The sequence below is a fragment of the Phyllobates terribilis genome, unplaced genomic scaffold (genome assembly GCF_046119375.1).
Source record: "Phyllobates terribilis strain yellow unplaced genomic scaffold, ASM4611937v1 Scaffold_11__3_contigs__length_659146591, whole genome shotgun sequence".
Classification (NCBI taxonomy): domain Eukaryota; kingdom Metazoa; phylum Chordata; class Amphibia; order Anura; family Dendrobatidae; genus Phyllobates; species Phyllobates terribilis.
The window spans coordinates 579,197,455-579,214,867 of NW_027362771.1; the positions used below are offsets into that span (position 1 = coordinate 579,197,455).

Sequence of the window (17,413 nt, forward strand, 5' to 3'; positions counted from 1 at the left end):
AGGGCCGGCTCCAGGTTTTTCTGGGCCCCGGGCGAAAGAGCTCAGTGGGCCCCTTTAACACATACCACGATTCATGATGCACAGATACCGCAGAGAAATATAGATATAGTACAATGCAAAGATTTCACTTCTTACATTACATGAGCGATATCTATTGTAAATTCCACAATAGCTCAGAAACCAGCGAATCGCTCCACACAGTATACAGTACTGGCCCCCATAAAATGCTCCATACGGAATACTGGCCCCCATAAAATGCTCCATGCAGGATACTGGCCCCATATAATGCTCCATGCAGGCTGTTCCCCCCTTATAATGCCCTATGCAGGCTGTTCCCCCCTTATAATGCCCTATGCAGGCTGTTCCCCCCCTTATAATGCCCCATGCAGGATGTTCCCCCCCTTATCATGCCCCATGCAGGATTTCACCCCCCCTCTTTATAATGCCCCATGCAGGATGTCACCCCCCCCTCTTTATAATGCCCCAAGCAGGATGTCACACCCCCTCTTTATAATGCCCCATGCAGGATGTCACCCCCCCTCTTTATAATGCCCCATGCAGGATGTCACCTCCCATATTATGCCCCATTCAGGATGTCACGCCCCCTCTTTATAATGCCCCATGCAGGATGTCACCCCCCCCTTATGCCCCATGCAGGATGTCAAACCCCCTCTTTATAATGCCCCATGCAGGATATCACCCCCCCCTCTTTATAATGCCCCATGCAGGATGTCACACCCCCCTCTTTATAATGCCCCATGCAGGATGTCACCCCCCCTCTTTATAATGCCCCATGCAAGATGTCACCCCCCTCTTTATAATGCCCCATGTAGGATGTCACACCCCCTCTTTATAATGCCCCATGCAGGATGTCACCCCCCTCTTTATAATGTCCCATGCAGGATGTCACCCCCCATATTATGCCCCATTCAGGATGTCACCCCCCATATTATGCCCCATGCAGGATGTCACCCCCCCTCCATTATAATTTCCGTGCCTCCATACATTAAAAGAAAAAAAAAATCAAATACTCACCTCACTCCTCCTCACCTGCTGCCGCTGCTCAGGTCCGGACTCCAGCGTCACTGGCCTCATCCCACTCTGCGCTGCCTGTGATGGCTCAGGTGAGGGCGCAGTGGAAAGATGTCACCGCACCCTCTGACCTGAGACATCACAGGGAGAAGGGAAGACAGCAGATCTGCGGAGGCACGGGTAGATGTAAGTATCCGCCTGCCGGGCCCTGAGCAAGCGGGGGGAAGGGCGGGCGCTGGCACCGCTCTCCTCCGCCCATAGCTCGGCGGGGTGCCCGACCACGAGTGGGCGACCCGCCTGCTCAGGACCCCGGCACTTGCCTGGGTGCGCCGGGTGATGGCGCTGGCCCCGGTGGTATTACACATACGTCAATGATGCTGTACTTATTTTTCCATAAAGAGACACATCATCCGACGGCTTATCACAGTGAAAACAATGCAATCAGCAGTCTGAAATCATATGTAGCGCCCCGAGGGTTCGGCCGCTACAGGGGTATTGCACCTCTGCCAGAGGTGTGATATTCCACTCCCAGGTAAGGATGGAGTATGGACCAGGGCTCAGTTAGCTGCATACAGCACACACACTCCATTTCCGAGGGACAGCTCAACGGTGCTCCCACTAGACAGAAGTGCAGGCACGACCGACTATGTCCCTGCCTGGAGTGGGGAGGGGGGTGGAACACCCAGTGCTGTAGGGGCAGATAGGGGTTGGTCCCTGAGCGTAGGAAGGAGCTCATTGGTTGCTGGTCACCTGGGCTCATGGTTAGAGGGAGGTATAAAAGGTGGGCACCATCTTAGATCTAGGTTCTGTCCAGAGAGGAGAAGACAGGGAGTAGAGGCTCTGTAGGAGCTCTACTCCAGAAGGGCCTAGTGAGAGGCCGAGGAGGAGGTGAAGGGGAGCTGAGATTTTGGCTCATCTCAGCTCCAAGAGAACGGAGCAGAAAGGAACAGGAAGGAACGGAAAGGGAGCAGAAGAGACAGAGAAACAGAAGGGCTCAGGAACAAGAAGGTGGAAGGGACCCTAAGAACCCACGAGAATCCAGGGTGAAGGGTCAGGCAGATTAAGGGTACCGGATCCCAAGTTGGTGGAGGAGAAACTACCCTCAGCCAAAGACCGGTCGTCGTGATCATTTATTGGTGCGACACCTCATCAAACCTGCTAGGAAGGCACCATACAGGACAGCGGAAGACGGGGCCCACGTCTAACCGCACAAGTCCGCGGCAGCTGGACAAAAGTGGGTCACTGGTGAGGCAGGCCAGAGAAAGGATTAAAGGGGGTCCTGAGCCATGCTCCTGAACTGTCTGGGAGTTGACCGAGTCCCTCACCTGGTGGACGTAGCACGGCTCGGGCGGTCACTGCTGACAGAAGTGACCCGGAACAAATGAACTGTGAGTAAAGACCCTGGACTGTAACTTGTTGTCCGTGTGCTCCTTCGCGCCTCCAGCACTATCAGTACTAAGACTCTCACTACCATCACTCCCACCATCCACTACACTGCCCTGGGGCCGCACCCCTCCCGTGGGGAGTCGCACCATCCCAGCTGCACACATCATCAGCCCCAGCGGACTGCCTTGCAGCGGCGGTTCCTAATAACCGCAATCCACGGGTGGCGTAGTCGGACATTATCTAAGGGACTGCCACTGGCCTGACCACCCTGAGCCGCGGGACCGGGCTGCCACTACTACTCCCAGCGTCTCACTATTGCCCGGTTCCGTGTGCCCCACGGCCCAGGGGGCGAGTCACATACACTTCTTATTGACATCTCTCCCAACCTTCAGTCAGCCGGGGCCCCCATACACATCAAACCGTCATCTGAACCCAACGAGTTCTGCTTTCATTAGTCTAATGTGCATGGAAGCCTTTAACAATAGCCTTTATTTGTGCCATAGATACCGTATATCACAAAAGTGAGTACACCCCTCACATTTTTGTAAATATTTTATTATATCTTTTCATGGGACAACACTGAAGATATGAGACTTTGATACAATATGAAGTAGTCAGTGTACAGCGAGTATAACCGTGTAAATTTGGTGTGCCCTCTAAATAATGCTACACACAGCCATTAATGTCTAAACCGCTGGCAACAAAAGTGAGTACATCCCCAAGTTTAAATTGACAAATTGTGCCCAATTAGCCAATAGTGTTATAAGGTCTCAGGTGTGAATGGGGAGCAAGTGTAGAAAATTTGGTGTTATCGCTCTCACACGCTTTCATACTGGTCACTTGAAGTTCAACATTGCGCCTCATGGCAAAGTGCTCTCTGAGGATCTAAAAAAAATTGTTACTGTACATAAAGATGGCCTAGACTATAAGAAGATTGCCAACACCCTCAAACTGAGCAGCAGCACGGTGGCCAAGACCATACAGCGGTTTAACAAGACAGGTTCCACTAAGAACAGGCCACGCCATGGTCGACCAAAGAAGTTGCGTGCACATGCTCAGCACCATATACAGAGGTTGTCATTTTAAATTAGACATATGAGTGCTGCCAGCATTGCTGCAGAAGATAAAGGGGTGGTGGATCAGCCTGTCAGTGCTCAGACCATATGCCGCACACTGCATCAAATTGGTCTGCATGGCTGTCGTCCCAGAAAGCCTCTTCTAAAGATAAAGCACAAGAAAACCTGCAAACACTTTGCTGAAGACCAGTAAACTAATGACTAATGATTACTGGAACCATGTCCTGTGGATTGATGAGACCAAGATAAACTTATTTGTGTAGTGGCAACCAGGTGAGGAGTAGAAAGACAAGTGTGTCCTGCCTACAGTCAAGCATGGTGGTGGAAGTTTGGGGCTGCATGAGTGCTGCAGGCTGTGGGAAGTGTTAGAGCAGGATTTATATTTTATCTGTCTTGACTTTATTTTGGAAATTCACTCCTGTTTTCCGGCGGTCTGCAGAGGGCCTAAAAATTGCCCAAATCGATGGGAACAGTGCTCAAATGACATGGGAACAGCATGGGGAAGACCCCTGGAAGCATCTCTGACTCCCAGATCACTACTGTCAGCAACGTGGTCAGAGTATTACGCCACTTTTACGGACTCACAATAAAACATACAAAAACGAAACCAAAATGGATTTTCCTGGGAAATATGTTAAGGAACATCCTTTCCAGGGTAATGACTTGTATATAAGGCAAAATAAAAAAACAAAAACAAAAATACTCCTCCACACCTTGGGCTATGTTCACACTTAGTGTTTTTGATGCCTTTTTTCACTTTTGCATTGCTTTCAACAAAGACAAATGCATTCACTGGGAAATGTCATTTTAACATTTTACAACCTTATCTGGCCATGTGGTGTGTGACACATCATCAAACACATGCATACAGTGCTGAAAAGACATGGGAACAGCATGGGGAAGACCTCTGGAAGCATTTCTGACTCCCAGGTCACTGCCTAAAAGTGTGCCCATCATAAGTGATCCTTGGCGCATGAGAAGATGCCTCCCGCCATGCACCTTTCGTTGCAGACTAGCAACAATCACCGTCCACGTCCTTGTCCCAGTGCAGCGTTCAGTTGTCCCAATTCCTTGGAATGTAAGCGCAAGTATGCAGCCAGCCACCCACCCTACCAAAGGCTGCAATACTATACTGCCAAATTGTTGACACCTGCTTGCACTTGAAATGTGGCCTTTTAGGCTCGTGGAGGCGGAAGCTGTCCACAATCTTAAGGCGGCGGCGACCGGGTATCAATACTCGGTCCCCAGCCACCACTATTTTTCCCGGTATTGTCTCCGCCTTCCACAAGCACAGGTCCCACAAAATTACCCATGCCCTCTCCAGTGCACTTACTGGGAAGGACCGCCTAACCACAACACGTGGACACGTGAATGTGGCCAGGGACGGTATGGAGCCAGTCCACAGATTTTTTTTGCTGAGATTTGTATTTAGCTCGGTGAAAGCTTGGCTTCTCCTTCAGGAGAGTTCATAGTACCGAGGTGAGGCCATGATGATGATAGAGGCCACCATCTGCTTAGTTTTCTGCTACTTGGAATGCAAGCGCAAGTATACAGCCAACCACCCACCCACCCATAGGCCGCAATACTAAACTGCCAGATTTCTGGGCAGCTACTTGCACTTGAAATATGGCCTTTTAGGCTCGTAGAGGTGGAAGCTTTTCACAACCTCATGCTGGCGGAGGCCGGGTGTCCATGCTCGGTTCCCAGCCACCACTATTTCTCCCGTATCGTCTCCGCCTTTCACAAGCATGGGTCCCACAACGTTACCTGTGCCCTCCCCAGTGCACTTACTGGGAAGGACCGCCTAACCACAAACACGTGGACAGGTGAATGTGGCCAGGGACGGTACGGAGCCAGTCCACAGCTTTTTTTGCTGAGAGTTGTATTTAGCTCGGTGAAAGGACTGGCATAGAGGGAAACTGTATCTACTCTGGGTGTCATTTCTCCCAGGAAGTCCTCTAATGCAGCTTGTTGCAGAAGCAATGGCAGCCCGTCCAACATCAACTCGCAATTGTCGGTGGTGCTTTGACACAAAAACATCTTTCTTTGCGCATTAAATTTGATAAATACAGAGTTGGACAATGGCCTGATCTGCAATGCGGTTTGAGAGATAACATGCATAAGCATGTCCGATCCACATTAAAAAAGCAGCCATAGAGTGTCCGGGAACCTTCCCACACACTTTTCTTAGTCAGGACTGCTTCACGTCAGTGTTGGACGGGCCCACCAGAGAATCCTCTGGTGTGCCTTAGCTTCTACCTCAGGAGAGTTCATGATAGTGCTAACTTTGCAGCTGCTATGGGGCTCTTGAGCGGGAGAGAAAGGTGAGCCCTCAGAATCAAATCCTCTGGTGGGCACAATGTTTTACAACCTGAAACAGCTTCTCAGTGGGAGTTGTATTTCACCGCAGCCATATTCTTTAGCTCAGTGAAAGGACTGGCATAGAGGGAAACCGTATCTACTCCGGCTGTCATTTCTCCGTCACCAGGTTCCGCTCATTGTCACACACGACCATGCCTGGCTGTATGTTCAGCGGTGAGAGCCATGGATGAGGCTGCTGTGTTACAGCTTTCAACAACTCTGCAGCGCAGGGCGGTTTGTCACCTAAGCATTAAGCATGTTATCTTCAGCATAGCCTGTTACCGCTTGGCCAATGCAGTGCTGCAGTGCTGTCAGCTTGTGACTGATGTGGTCATTTCGGAGATGGAGGAGGAGGTGCAGGAGCTGAACAATGTGATTACATTGAGGTTAAATTGGCGACGCTGTTTTTTATACTAAAGAAAGATCCAATTGTTTTGTTTTTTTTTACGTTATTATTTAAGACAAATGCATTCACCGGGAAATGTCATTTTAACATTTTACAACTTTATCTGGCAATGTAGTGTGTGACACATCATCAGACACATCCTGTTTTATTTATGATGGATGGACTCTGAAAGTCAAAAAGCCTATTTTTATAGGGCCATCAGACGGCCCTTACTATTCTTAAAAGGCCAGCAGTCGGCCCTCGCTATTGTTAGAGAGCTATCAGCCGGCTATACTTTGTTGTTCCCATTATTAACAAGTGTGTCTCCTATACTGTTATTGCGTATGCAGTGACTGCAAGGGCTGCCAAAATTTTGGAAAAACCCCACTAAGAATTTAAAGACACATAAAGTAGGGCCACAGTAACGACAAATTCCCATTAGAAAGGAGAGAGTCTGCTATATAGTTAAAGGGTATGCAGTGAGTCCAACGGCTGACCAAATTTAGGAAAAACCCCACTAAGAATTTAAAGACACAGAGAGCAGGGCCCCAGTAACAAGTAGGACTTGTTCCCATTAGAAAGAAGAGGGTCTGCTATACAGTTATAGGGTATGCAGTGAGTCCAACGGCAGACCAATTTTAGGAAAAACCCCACTAAGAATTTAAAGACACATAGAGCAGGGCCACAGTAACAAGTACGACATGTTCCCATTAGAAAGGAGAGGGTCTGCTATATAGTTAAAGGGTATGCAGTGAGTCCAACGGCTGACCAAATTTAGGAAAAACCCCACTAAGAATGTAAAGACACAGAGAGCAGGGCCCCAGTAACAAGTAGGACTTGTTCCCATTAGAAAGAAGAGGGTCTGCTATACAGTTATAGGGTATGCAGTGAGTCCAACTGCAGACGAATTTTAGGAAAAACCCCACTAAGAATTTAAAGGCACATAGAGCAGGGCCACAGAAACGACAAATTCTTATTAGAAAGGAGAGAGTCTGCTATACAGTTATAGCGTATGCAGTGAGTTCAACGGCTGACCAATTTTAGGAAAAACCCCACTAAGATTTTAAAGACACATAGAGCAGGGCCACAGTAACGGCAAATTCTCATTAGAAAGTAGAGGGTCTCCCATAGTTTTGGCCTATGCAGTGAATGCAAGGGCAGCCAAAAATTGGGGGGAACTCCAATGCCCCTTGGAAGAGACTTAGAGGGCCTCATAAAAAATGTTCCCATTAGAAAGGTGCGGGTCTCCTATACTTGGAATGCCCATGCACTAAGTGTATGGGCTGACAAACATTTACCCCTGGGGGATATACATGAACATACTGTATACGTATATATATATTTTTTACGGGCATCATAAACACCTTTTCAAAAAATTATGTGAGTTTTGCATCACGGATCACGGTCACCCTGATGATATGGTGGTGGAGAATGAGGAGAAGGAGGAGGACAAGAGCAAATAGCCAAAATCAGAAAGCATATACCCATGTGTGGGTGTGAAGAGATGCATGGGAATACACCTCCCAAAAAAAGACACTGGATTTGAGTTTATGCTATGCTGCTATCATTCGGTGGTGTTGAGAAGTCTGGCCCAATCCAGCCCTTGTTCATTTTTATAAGAGTCAGCCTGTCAGCATTTTCAGTTGAGAGGCGGATGCGCTTATCAGTTATAATTCCACCAGCGGCACTAAAAACCCGCTCTGATAAAACGCTGGCGGTAGGGCAGCCCAGGACCTCCAAGACATAGAGAGCCAGTTCATTCCACGTATTCAGCTTGGATACCCAATAATTAAAAGTCACAGAGGAATCACGGAGGACTTTGGTACGGTCGGCAAGATACTCTCTCAGCATCTTCCCAAACTTTGCACTCCTTGTGAGAGTACCCCACACCTCAGGGCCTGTGCGATGGGAGGGTCTGAGAAAACTGTCCCAGTACTTTGACAGTGTTCCCCTGCCTCTGCTGTATTGCATTTGTGTCTCTCTCGCCTTTACTCCTTGGTTGTCTAACGAACTGCGACCTCTGCCTCCAGCGTTTTCAGATGTGAATTTTTTTAATAGTTCCGCAACAAGGGCCTTCTGGTACTGCCCCAATTTTGTAGACCTGTCCGCCTCAGGAATAAGAGATATAAAGTTCTCCTTGTAGCGTGGGTCTAGAAGTGTCACCAACCAGTAATGACTGTCACCCAAAATTTTGAGAACGCGAGGGTCATGGGAAAGGCAGCACAACATAAACTCAGTCATGCATGCCAGACTGCTAACAGGCAAGACTTCTGTGTCCTCACCAAGAGGATGACTGACCATGCTCTCCTCCTCCTCCTCTCTGTCCTCTGGCCATCCACGCTGAATAGACAGTATGACAGTTGTGCAGGTAGTACCGTCTACAGCGCATGAAACTAGCTCCTGTTCTTCCTCCTCCTCTTCCTCATTGTCACCCAATCCACGTTGGGATAAGATGAGGCTGGGCAGTGAGTAATCACCCTGTATGGTTCCTTGCTCCATCTCATCGTGCTCCACCTGCAATGCATCCTCTTTGATTGTGAGCAGAGAGCATTTCAGAAGAAAGAGAAGCGGGATGGTGATGCTAATTATGGTGTCATTGCCGCTCACCATCTTGGTGGAGTCCTCAAAGTTTTGGAGGATGGTACATATGTCTGACATCCATGTCCACTCCTGAGGCCTTATGTGTGGAGTCTGAACTGAATACCAACGGCCTTGTTGATGCTGGTACTCAACAACTGCCCTCTTCTGCTCACAAATCCTTCCCAACATCTGCAGTGTAGAGTTCCAATGCGTGGGGACATCACATACCAGTCTGCGAGCTGGAAGCTGCAAATGCTGCTGAAACATGGCAAGGGCGGTGGAAGCTGTAGCTGATTTTCTAAAATGGGCACACAGGCGGCGTACTTTAACAAGCAGATCCGGCAGCTCCGGGTAGGATTTGAGAAACCGCTGAACCACGAGGTTAGGCACATGGGCCAGGCATGGTACGTGTGTGAGCTCGCCTCGCCTCAGAGCCGCCACCAGGTTCCAGCCATTGTCACACACGACCATGCCTGGCTGTAGGTTCAGCGGTGTGAGCCACAGATCTGTCTGCTATTTCAGAACTGTCCACAACTCTTCAGCATTGTGCGTTTTGTCACCTACGCATATTAGCTTCAGCACAGCCTGTTGTCGCTTGGCTGAGGCAGTGCTGCAGTGCTTCCAGCTTGCGACTGATGTGGTCATTTCGGAGATTGAGACTGAAGAGAAGGAGGCTGAGGAGGATGAGGTGCAGGAGCTGTAGACTGTGGGGGCAACCCTGAATGACCCAGGGTCCGCAATCCTCAGAGTCGGGAGGACGTGTTCTGTCCCAAGGTTTGACTTGGTCACGGCTTCTACTATGTTAACGCAGTGTGCTGTCAGCGAGATGTACCGTCCCTGCCCACAAGCACTTGTCCACGTGTTTGTGGCTAGGTGGACTTTCCCAGAAACTGCGTTGTTGAGGGCACGGCTAATGTTGTGGGACACTTGCTTGTGTAATGTGGGGACGGCACACCGGGAAAAATAGTGGTGGCTGGGGACTGAGTACCGAGGGACGGCCACAGCCATCAGGTTGCGGAAAGCTTCTGTCTCCATGAGCCTAAAAGGCAACATTTCGAGCGCAAGCAGTCACTTAATGTGTGAATTTAGTAGTGTGGCCTGTGGGGCTTTGGCTGCGTATTTGTGCTTGCGTTCCAAGGACTGGGGTAGGGACAACTGAACGCTGCGCTGGGATAAGGATGTGGACGTGCTTGCTGATGCTGCTACTTGAGAGTGTGCAACGACAGGTGCAGGGTGGTTGGCATCTTTGCATGAGCCATGGACAGTGGATTGGCTTGCACGCACAACAGCAGAAGAAGCAGTGGTACCACCCGCAGACACTGTTCCTGGGCCCTGGGGTTCGACCCACTTAGTCTAGTGCTTTGATGCCATGTGCCTAATCATGCTGGTGGTGGTCAGGCTGGTAGTTTTGCTACCCCTGCTGATGCTGGCCTGACAGGTGGTGCAAATGGCCTTGTTGGGGTTATCGGCAGATTCTTTAAAAAACAACCAGACTTGGGAAGACCCAACAGTTGTACTGGCATCTTCCTGCCTGTTGTGGTGCTACGCCTTCCTCCCCTTTTTATGCTGTCCTCGCTCTGTATGTCCCCTTGCCAGGTTGGGTCAGTTACTATATCATCCACCACCTCATCTTCCACTTCTGCACCCTCGTCCTCCTCCTGACTTTCTGGCAATTGTCCCATCATCGTCCACTTCTTGTGACAGTTTCCCACCATCATCTTCGTGTGACCGTAGCTGATCAAATATTTGGGCATCGCTACATGCAATCTCCTCTTGCTCCGCTTCAAGTGGACCGGGCGAGAGGCCCGAATCTATAAATGGAAAAGTGAACAGCTCTTCAGAGTGTCCAAATGTGGGATCAGTTGTCTCCGGGCACTCAACATGGTGGGAGGAAGGAGGATCAGGATGAGGAATATGTGGTCCAGACTCACGGCTACTGACACTTGACCATGTGGAAGACAGGGTGGTGGTGATGGTGGCTAAGTGACTGGAAGCATTATCTGCTATCCAACCAATAACCTTTTCACACTGCTCTGTGTTCAATAGTGGTGTTCTTTGGTCCCCTATTAATTGGGACAGGAAGGTCGAGAAAGAAGATGTGGGTGTTTGTTGTGGCACAATTTCAGCTAGCCTACTTCCCCGTCCCTTGCCCCGCGCCTTGTCCATTTTAAATGGAAGACAATATTTTCCACGTTCACTACAAATGACTGGATTTGAACCGCAGTGATATGTGATATGTGTGATGGAAAACCACAGTTTTAAATAGCTGGCCTCTAGGTAACTATTTTTAACAGTGACCTTGTGTCAATAACTTTGCTAACACACTGCAACAAAATTTCAATGGAGGCCAGAAATGGCAGAATTTTCAGCACACTTATATGTGATCCGTGTGACGGACAAACCACAGTTTTAAATAGATGGATTTTTAGCACTGTAATATGGAAAGGATCTGGCTGTATTCTGCAGTGCCAACAAGCAAATGGATTGCTTTTAAGCAAATAATCAGGATTAAGATCCAAAAATAATTATTCCTGGCCCCTGATACCTGGGGCTATTTCTAGAAATATCTGTAAAAGCACCAGCAGCAGACAGAACTGTAATGGACCCTCTTGCTATATGTACTGCAGTCTGCCACATACACTGCCTGCCTGCCTAGCACTGATATCTATGCAGCTGGATTAGTCCTCAGAAGGACTGTTAGTTCAGATGGATATGTGTATAATATATGGTGGTATACCTACACTAACTAAGAAACAAGCAAATCTTTCCCTAGCTCAGCAGCACCTCTCCCTACACTGCTTGATTCCGGAGTGACTTTGACGACCATGGCGGTGCCAGGCCTGATTTAGACCTGATGACGCTGTGCGGCCAGCCAATCACTGTAATGCCACAACCAACATGGCTGTGGCATTACAGTGTGTGGCAGACAATCCCTGAATGTTCATTGTCTCTCTAAAGAGCACCAAACATGCTGAGAGGTGACCCGAGCTCCCACCGAGCAACCCCGGAAATACTCGGCGAGCGCCCAGCATCTCGAACAGTGAGATGCTCGGGCGAGTACCGAGCAGTAGTGAGAATGCTCGCTCATCACTATGGGTCATGGCTGAGTTTTTCAGCATGACCCGAAATACACAGCCAGGGCAACTAATGAGTGGCTCCGTAAGAAGCATTTCAAGATCCTGGAGTGACCTAGCTAGTCTCCAGACCAAAATCCAAGAGAAAAATCTTTGTCGGAAGCTGAAACTCAATGTTGCCCAGAGACAACCCCAAAACCTCAAAGATCTGGAGAAGATCTGTATGGAGGAGTGGTCCAAAATCCCTGCTGCAGTTTGTGCAAACCTGGTCAAGAACTACAGGAAACGTCTGACCTCTGTATTTGCAAACAAAGGTTTCTATACCAAATATTAAGTTCTGTTTTTCTAATGTATCAGATACTTATTCCATGAAATAAAATGCAATTTAATTATTTAAAAATCATGCAATAATATTTTCTGGATTTTTTTAATGATTCTGTCAATCACAGTTGAAGTGTATCTACGATAAAAATTACAGACCTCTTCATTCTTTGTAGGTGGGAAAACTAGCAAAATCGGCAGTGTATCAAATACTTATTTTCCCCACTTTATCTATCTAGATGAGGCTATTCATGCCTAAATATGACCAAACAATTGCTCAATTCACAAGACAGCCATCTTTAATAGACTTTTGACTGATGGAGCAGATTTGCATTCTTCAGAAATTATTATTTTTAGTACCATAGACATAATATAACAATAAAGAATAGAGCTCTACAAATACAACAGCTCAAAACAAGAACTACTCAAATTCAGGAATACAAATTGTTAAGATCTGAACTGGAATATCTTACAGCTACTATCAATGTATGGACAGTAATAACGGGTCTATTCTCCCAGTGATAAAGACAAGGTGGTGGTCAGTGTTCATATTTCTCCATGATATCATTAGTAGAGACAGTTCTCCTTACTTCAGAGGTCGTCGTTCTGTGTCACTGAGTTTCTTAAAGATGCTTGCTCTTCTCCAATGTTGTCAATCTGTGAGGACTCTTTCAAATCTGCAGATCTGCTCATCACTCGTTTCCAATAAGAAGTGAATGACCATGATGACCGAAGATGAAATGCAGAAAATAATTCAAAGATTATGGGTGGAACCTGGTGAGAAGATTCTCCACCTTCATTAGTAAAATTTTTAACAATAAAATTCATCACTTTGCATACCTATAATTGCAGATAATTAAAGACTTACAAAAGGAAACCAATTAGTTTTGTCTTTCCAGTTTTATGTATTGCACAATACAGAGTCACAACTGATAAATAAAACATACACCACAATATCATAAATTCTTTTGAGGTCATTAATCAAAATATATTAAAAAGGAAAGCTTTATTACCCTCTTCTTGGCAATATTTACTGTTGCACTTTTGTTTTTATCTCTCATTCTAAGAGCCATAACTTTTTTTTTTCCTTTAAACATTACCAAACTATGATTTTTTTTTGTGTCACAAGTTGAAGCTTTGAATGACCCTATTAATTTTACCATTTTTGTAATGCACTTGATGTAAATACTTTTATGCCAAAAAATGACAAAAGTATTCTCGGAATGATACCTTTGAATTTCACATGTAATGCACTTGAATTTTTTTCCTATTTATAAATTGTTGGAAGCCAACATGGACAATGTATGTATCATAAGAACACTAAACTCACAATTGAATCCATGAGCCCTGGATAACACCAATGGCCGACATCAAAGAGATAGACCATGAGCTGTAATGTTGTTGGTCCTAAAACCTGTGAGGCATGAAGACAGTTATGTGTCCTGTGGTGTGGTGCCTTTTGTTCTGTTGATAGAGTAAAGAGAGCACCTAGATGGGGAGATGGACATCTTGTCTGGCATCTTGGAAGGTACATAACCCATGTGTGGTGTTTTGATTATAAACCATTGTTCTTGATGGACATCTTGTCTCCAACCCAAATGGTGTTGAACCTGTCCTCAGACCGCTTGATACAAAGACTTTTTGTCTATATATAAGGACGCCATCTGCAGGAAGATGAGGACCTTTTCAATCACGTTTGACCCTCTGATCCATTATGAACCTAAGAGCGCCACCTTTAGGATAGAGTCAACATCAGCAGCCATGTGCATGTTTCTGGAGAACTCGAAAGACTTTGACCTGATCGGATGGTACCATTATTTGGAGGTGTTACAGGAATGGGCAATGTATGGGCCATGTCTGACTGTGTGACTGATATAAAGGTAGCACACCAAGCTAGTTAGGCATTCTTACAAGATTTCTCCCGTGCATCCCCCCTAATCTGGAACTTTCTACCCCAACATATCAGACTCTCACCTACCGTGGAAACCTTCAAAAGGAACCTGAAGACCCACCTCTTCCGACAAGCCTACAACCTGCAGTAACCACAGCTCCACCATACCAATGCACAACCAGCTCTACCCTCACCTACTGTATCCTCACCCATCCCTTGTAGATTGTGAGCCCTCGCGGGCAGGGTCTTCGCTCCTCCTGTACCAGTCGTCGCCGTCACGTTTTGTTCAAGATTATTGTAATTATTTTTGCATGCATACCCCTTTCACATGCAAAGTGCCATGGAATAAATGGCGCTATAATAATAATAATAATAATAAATAATAATAATTCTTCCCACTTCCCATCTACCACCCTCTCTTATTACCTTTTCCCTTTCATTGTACCCTTGTCCCTTAGTTAGATTTCCCTTATGTATATTATTGTAAATATCCTATTTGTAATAAATCCCATTTTAAAGATCCAGTAGCTCTTGTTAACCCCTTCATGACCGTGTCCTTTTCCTTTTTTTGCTCCCCTTCTTCACAGAGCCATAACTATTTTATTTTTCGGTCAATATGGTTATTTGAGGCCTTGTTTTTTTGGGACGAGTTGTACTTTTGAACGACACCATTGGTTTTACCATATTGTGTACTTGAAAATGGGAAAAAAATCCAAGTGCAATTCCACAGTTATTTTATTTCTTACCATGTTCACTAAAAAAATGCTAAAACTGACCTCCCATTATGATTCTCCAGGTCATTACGAGTTTGTAGATATCAAACATTTTTTATTTAAGTGGGGGAAAAAAAATCCAAAGTTTGTTAAAAAAAAAAAAAAAAAATGGCGACATTTTCCGAGACCGGCATTGTCTCTATTTTTCAGGATCTGGGGCCGGGTGGGGGATAAATTTTTGCGCGCCAAGCTGACGTTTTTATTGATACCATTTTGTGGTAGCTCTGATGTTTTGATCGTCTGTTATTGCATTTTATTGGAATGTAGCCGTGACCAAGAAAACTTAATTCTGGCGTTTTGAATTTTTTTTTCGTTATGCCTTTTACCGATCGGATTAATTATTTTTTTATATTGATAGAGCGGTCAATTTTGAACGCTGCGATACCAAATATGTGTATATGTGATTTTTTTTTATTGTTTTATTTTGAATGGGGCGAAAGGGGGGTGATTTAAACTTTTATATTTTTTAAAATGTTTTAATATTTTTTAAAAAAGTGTAGGAGAAATGGTCACTTGCTATGAGTGCTGACCGCTGGGCAGCAATCATAGCAAAGTGGCAATGACAACCTCAGGGTTCTCCTGCAGACCCCGGGTTGTCATGCCCGTGATCATGTGATGGGGTCGCCGATGGGCGGAGCCAGTCACACGGTTCTGGGAAAAGCGAGAAGCAGAGATTGACAGCGGCATTTAACTAGTTAACAGCCCTGGGTGGATCACGACTCTATCCGCGGCTGTGAGGGGCGCATGTCAGCTCGATAGATCAGCTGTCATGTACCTGTAAAAGTGCGGGCTCAGTGCTGGAGCCCGCACCAAGGGGAGGGAGCCGACAAGTGTCGTACTATTATGACACATGTCGGAAAGGGGTTAAAATTTGCCATAAAAAGAACCAAAGAACAAAATAAATGCTTGCTCATAGGGGAACTGAATGTAGAGCAATAAAGAGATAATATTGTACAATAACAGAATAAATAATCTCTCCCTACTATTCCCTGTAACAACCTTTCCTAACAGCGGGGGTTGGTACCCTAAAATAATATACGATAGTGGCGCCCCTGCTCGTGAGTCGTCTGTCCCTAGGAATCCGTGAGACGGGATAAGAAAAAAAGACCTGAGTTCTGGGAGACGATCTATCAAACTTAACTTCTCCTATCACCAATTCATGATCACATAGGAACATTCCTGCAAGAGGTGATTATTATCCCTACAAGTGTATGATATCACTTAAGTAGTGGATTGATTTATAAGCAAAAAGGGAGGTATACAGTAGAAGTTAAAACTACCTATTTTGTCCCTAATGTAGCCCCTCCTACTGCGGGCGTTGGCACCCTAAAGTATATAGACAGTGGCGCCCCCGCTCACCAGTCGGCTGTCCATATTATGTATCTGAGAATCCCTAGAATACCTGTGTGAAGGGATTATATCGGGTTGTATAGAGATATAGTGGGAATAGAAATGACAGACCCCTAGCGCCTTATATACAATAGTCTGCAAGGTATGCAAATAGGTTGTGGACCAAATGATAATATAATGTATCAGGAGACACAATTCGAGATGGGTCAAGGAGACCAGCAAATCATTATTACTATAGTAGTTTGCATACACAAATAAATTTACATAGATTAAAATTCAATCCTCAACCCTGGTTTCACATTATTAATTTCACAACATACCTGATAGATTTAGACACAACATGATCTTGTGCTCAAAAAAGCATTATAAAAGTCCCATGAAGGACACACATAAGGCAGAGTCATAATAAACATAGATGATAAAGTGCATCGTGCTATAATAGGTAAGGATACAAGGTATACGGAAAATATTCAAACCCTTTTAAATTTTTCACTCTTTGTTTCATTGCAGTCATTTGGTAAATTTTAAAAAGTTAATTTTTTTTTCTCATTAAAGTACACTCTGCACCCCATCTTGACTGAAAAAAAACAGAAATGTAGAAATTTTTGCAAACTTAGTAAAAAAGAAAAACTGAAATATCACATGGTCATAAGTATTCAGACCCTTTGCTCAGACACTCATATTTAAGTCACATGCTGTCCATTTCCTTGTGATCCTCCTCGAGATGTTTCTACTCCTTCATTGGAGTCCAGCTGTGTTTAATTAAACTGATAGGACTTGATTTGGAAGGGCACACACCTGTCTATATAAGACCTCACAGCTCACAGTGCATGTCAGACCAAATGAGAATAATGCGCTCAAAGGAACTGCCCAAGGAGCTCAAAGACAGAATTGTGGCAAGGCACAGATCTGGCCAAGGTTATAAAAGAATTTCTGCATTTCTCAAGGTTCCTAAGAGCACAATGGCCTCCATAATCCTTAAATGGAAGAAGTTTGGTGACTCGCCCAGGGGAATGGGGATGACTCGGTACCCGGGACTTTAGCCTGGCCTTTAGGGATGTCGCGGTGGTCGGCTCCCAGGCCCGTACCCTGGGGTCTCTCCTTAAAAAGGGTGGATAATTTGTTACGTTTATAAAAGAGTTTGTGACGCCACCTGTGGCTTCTGGTGAAGATTACCAGCGCTG

At 45.9% G+C, this 17,413-nt stretch overlaps 1 protein-coding gene across 1 annotated transcript in view; it reads right to left on the reverse strand.

Annotated features, from left to right (window-relative positions):
* The window catches only part of LOC141165352 (beta-1,3-galactosyltransferase 2-like), a 34,727-nt gene extending 21,754 nt beyond the window's left edge, over nt 1-12,973 (reverse strand). Inside the window, exon 1 of the mRNA XM_073650947.1 lies at nt 12,806-12,973. The gene's annotated coding sequence lies outside the window, so the exon portion shown is untranslated. The remainder of the gene's footprint in view (nt 1-12,805) is intronic.
* Nucleotides 12,974-17,413: the final 4,440 nt, after the last annotated feature.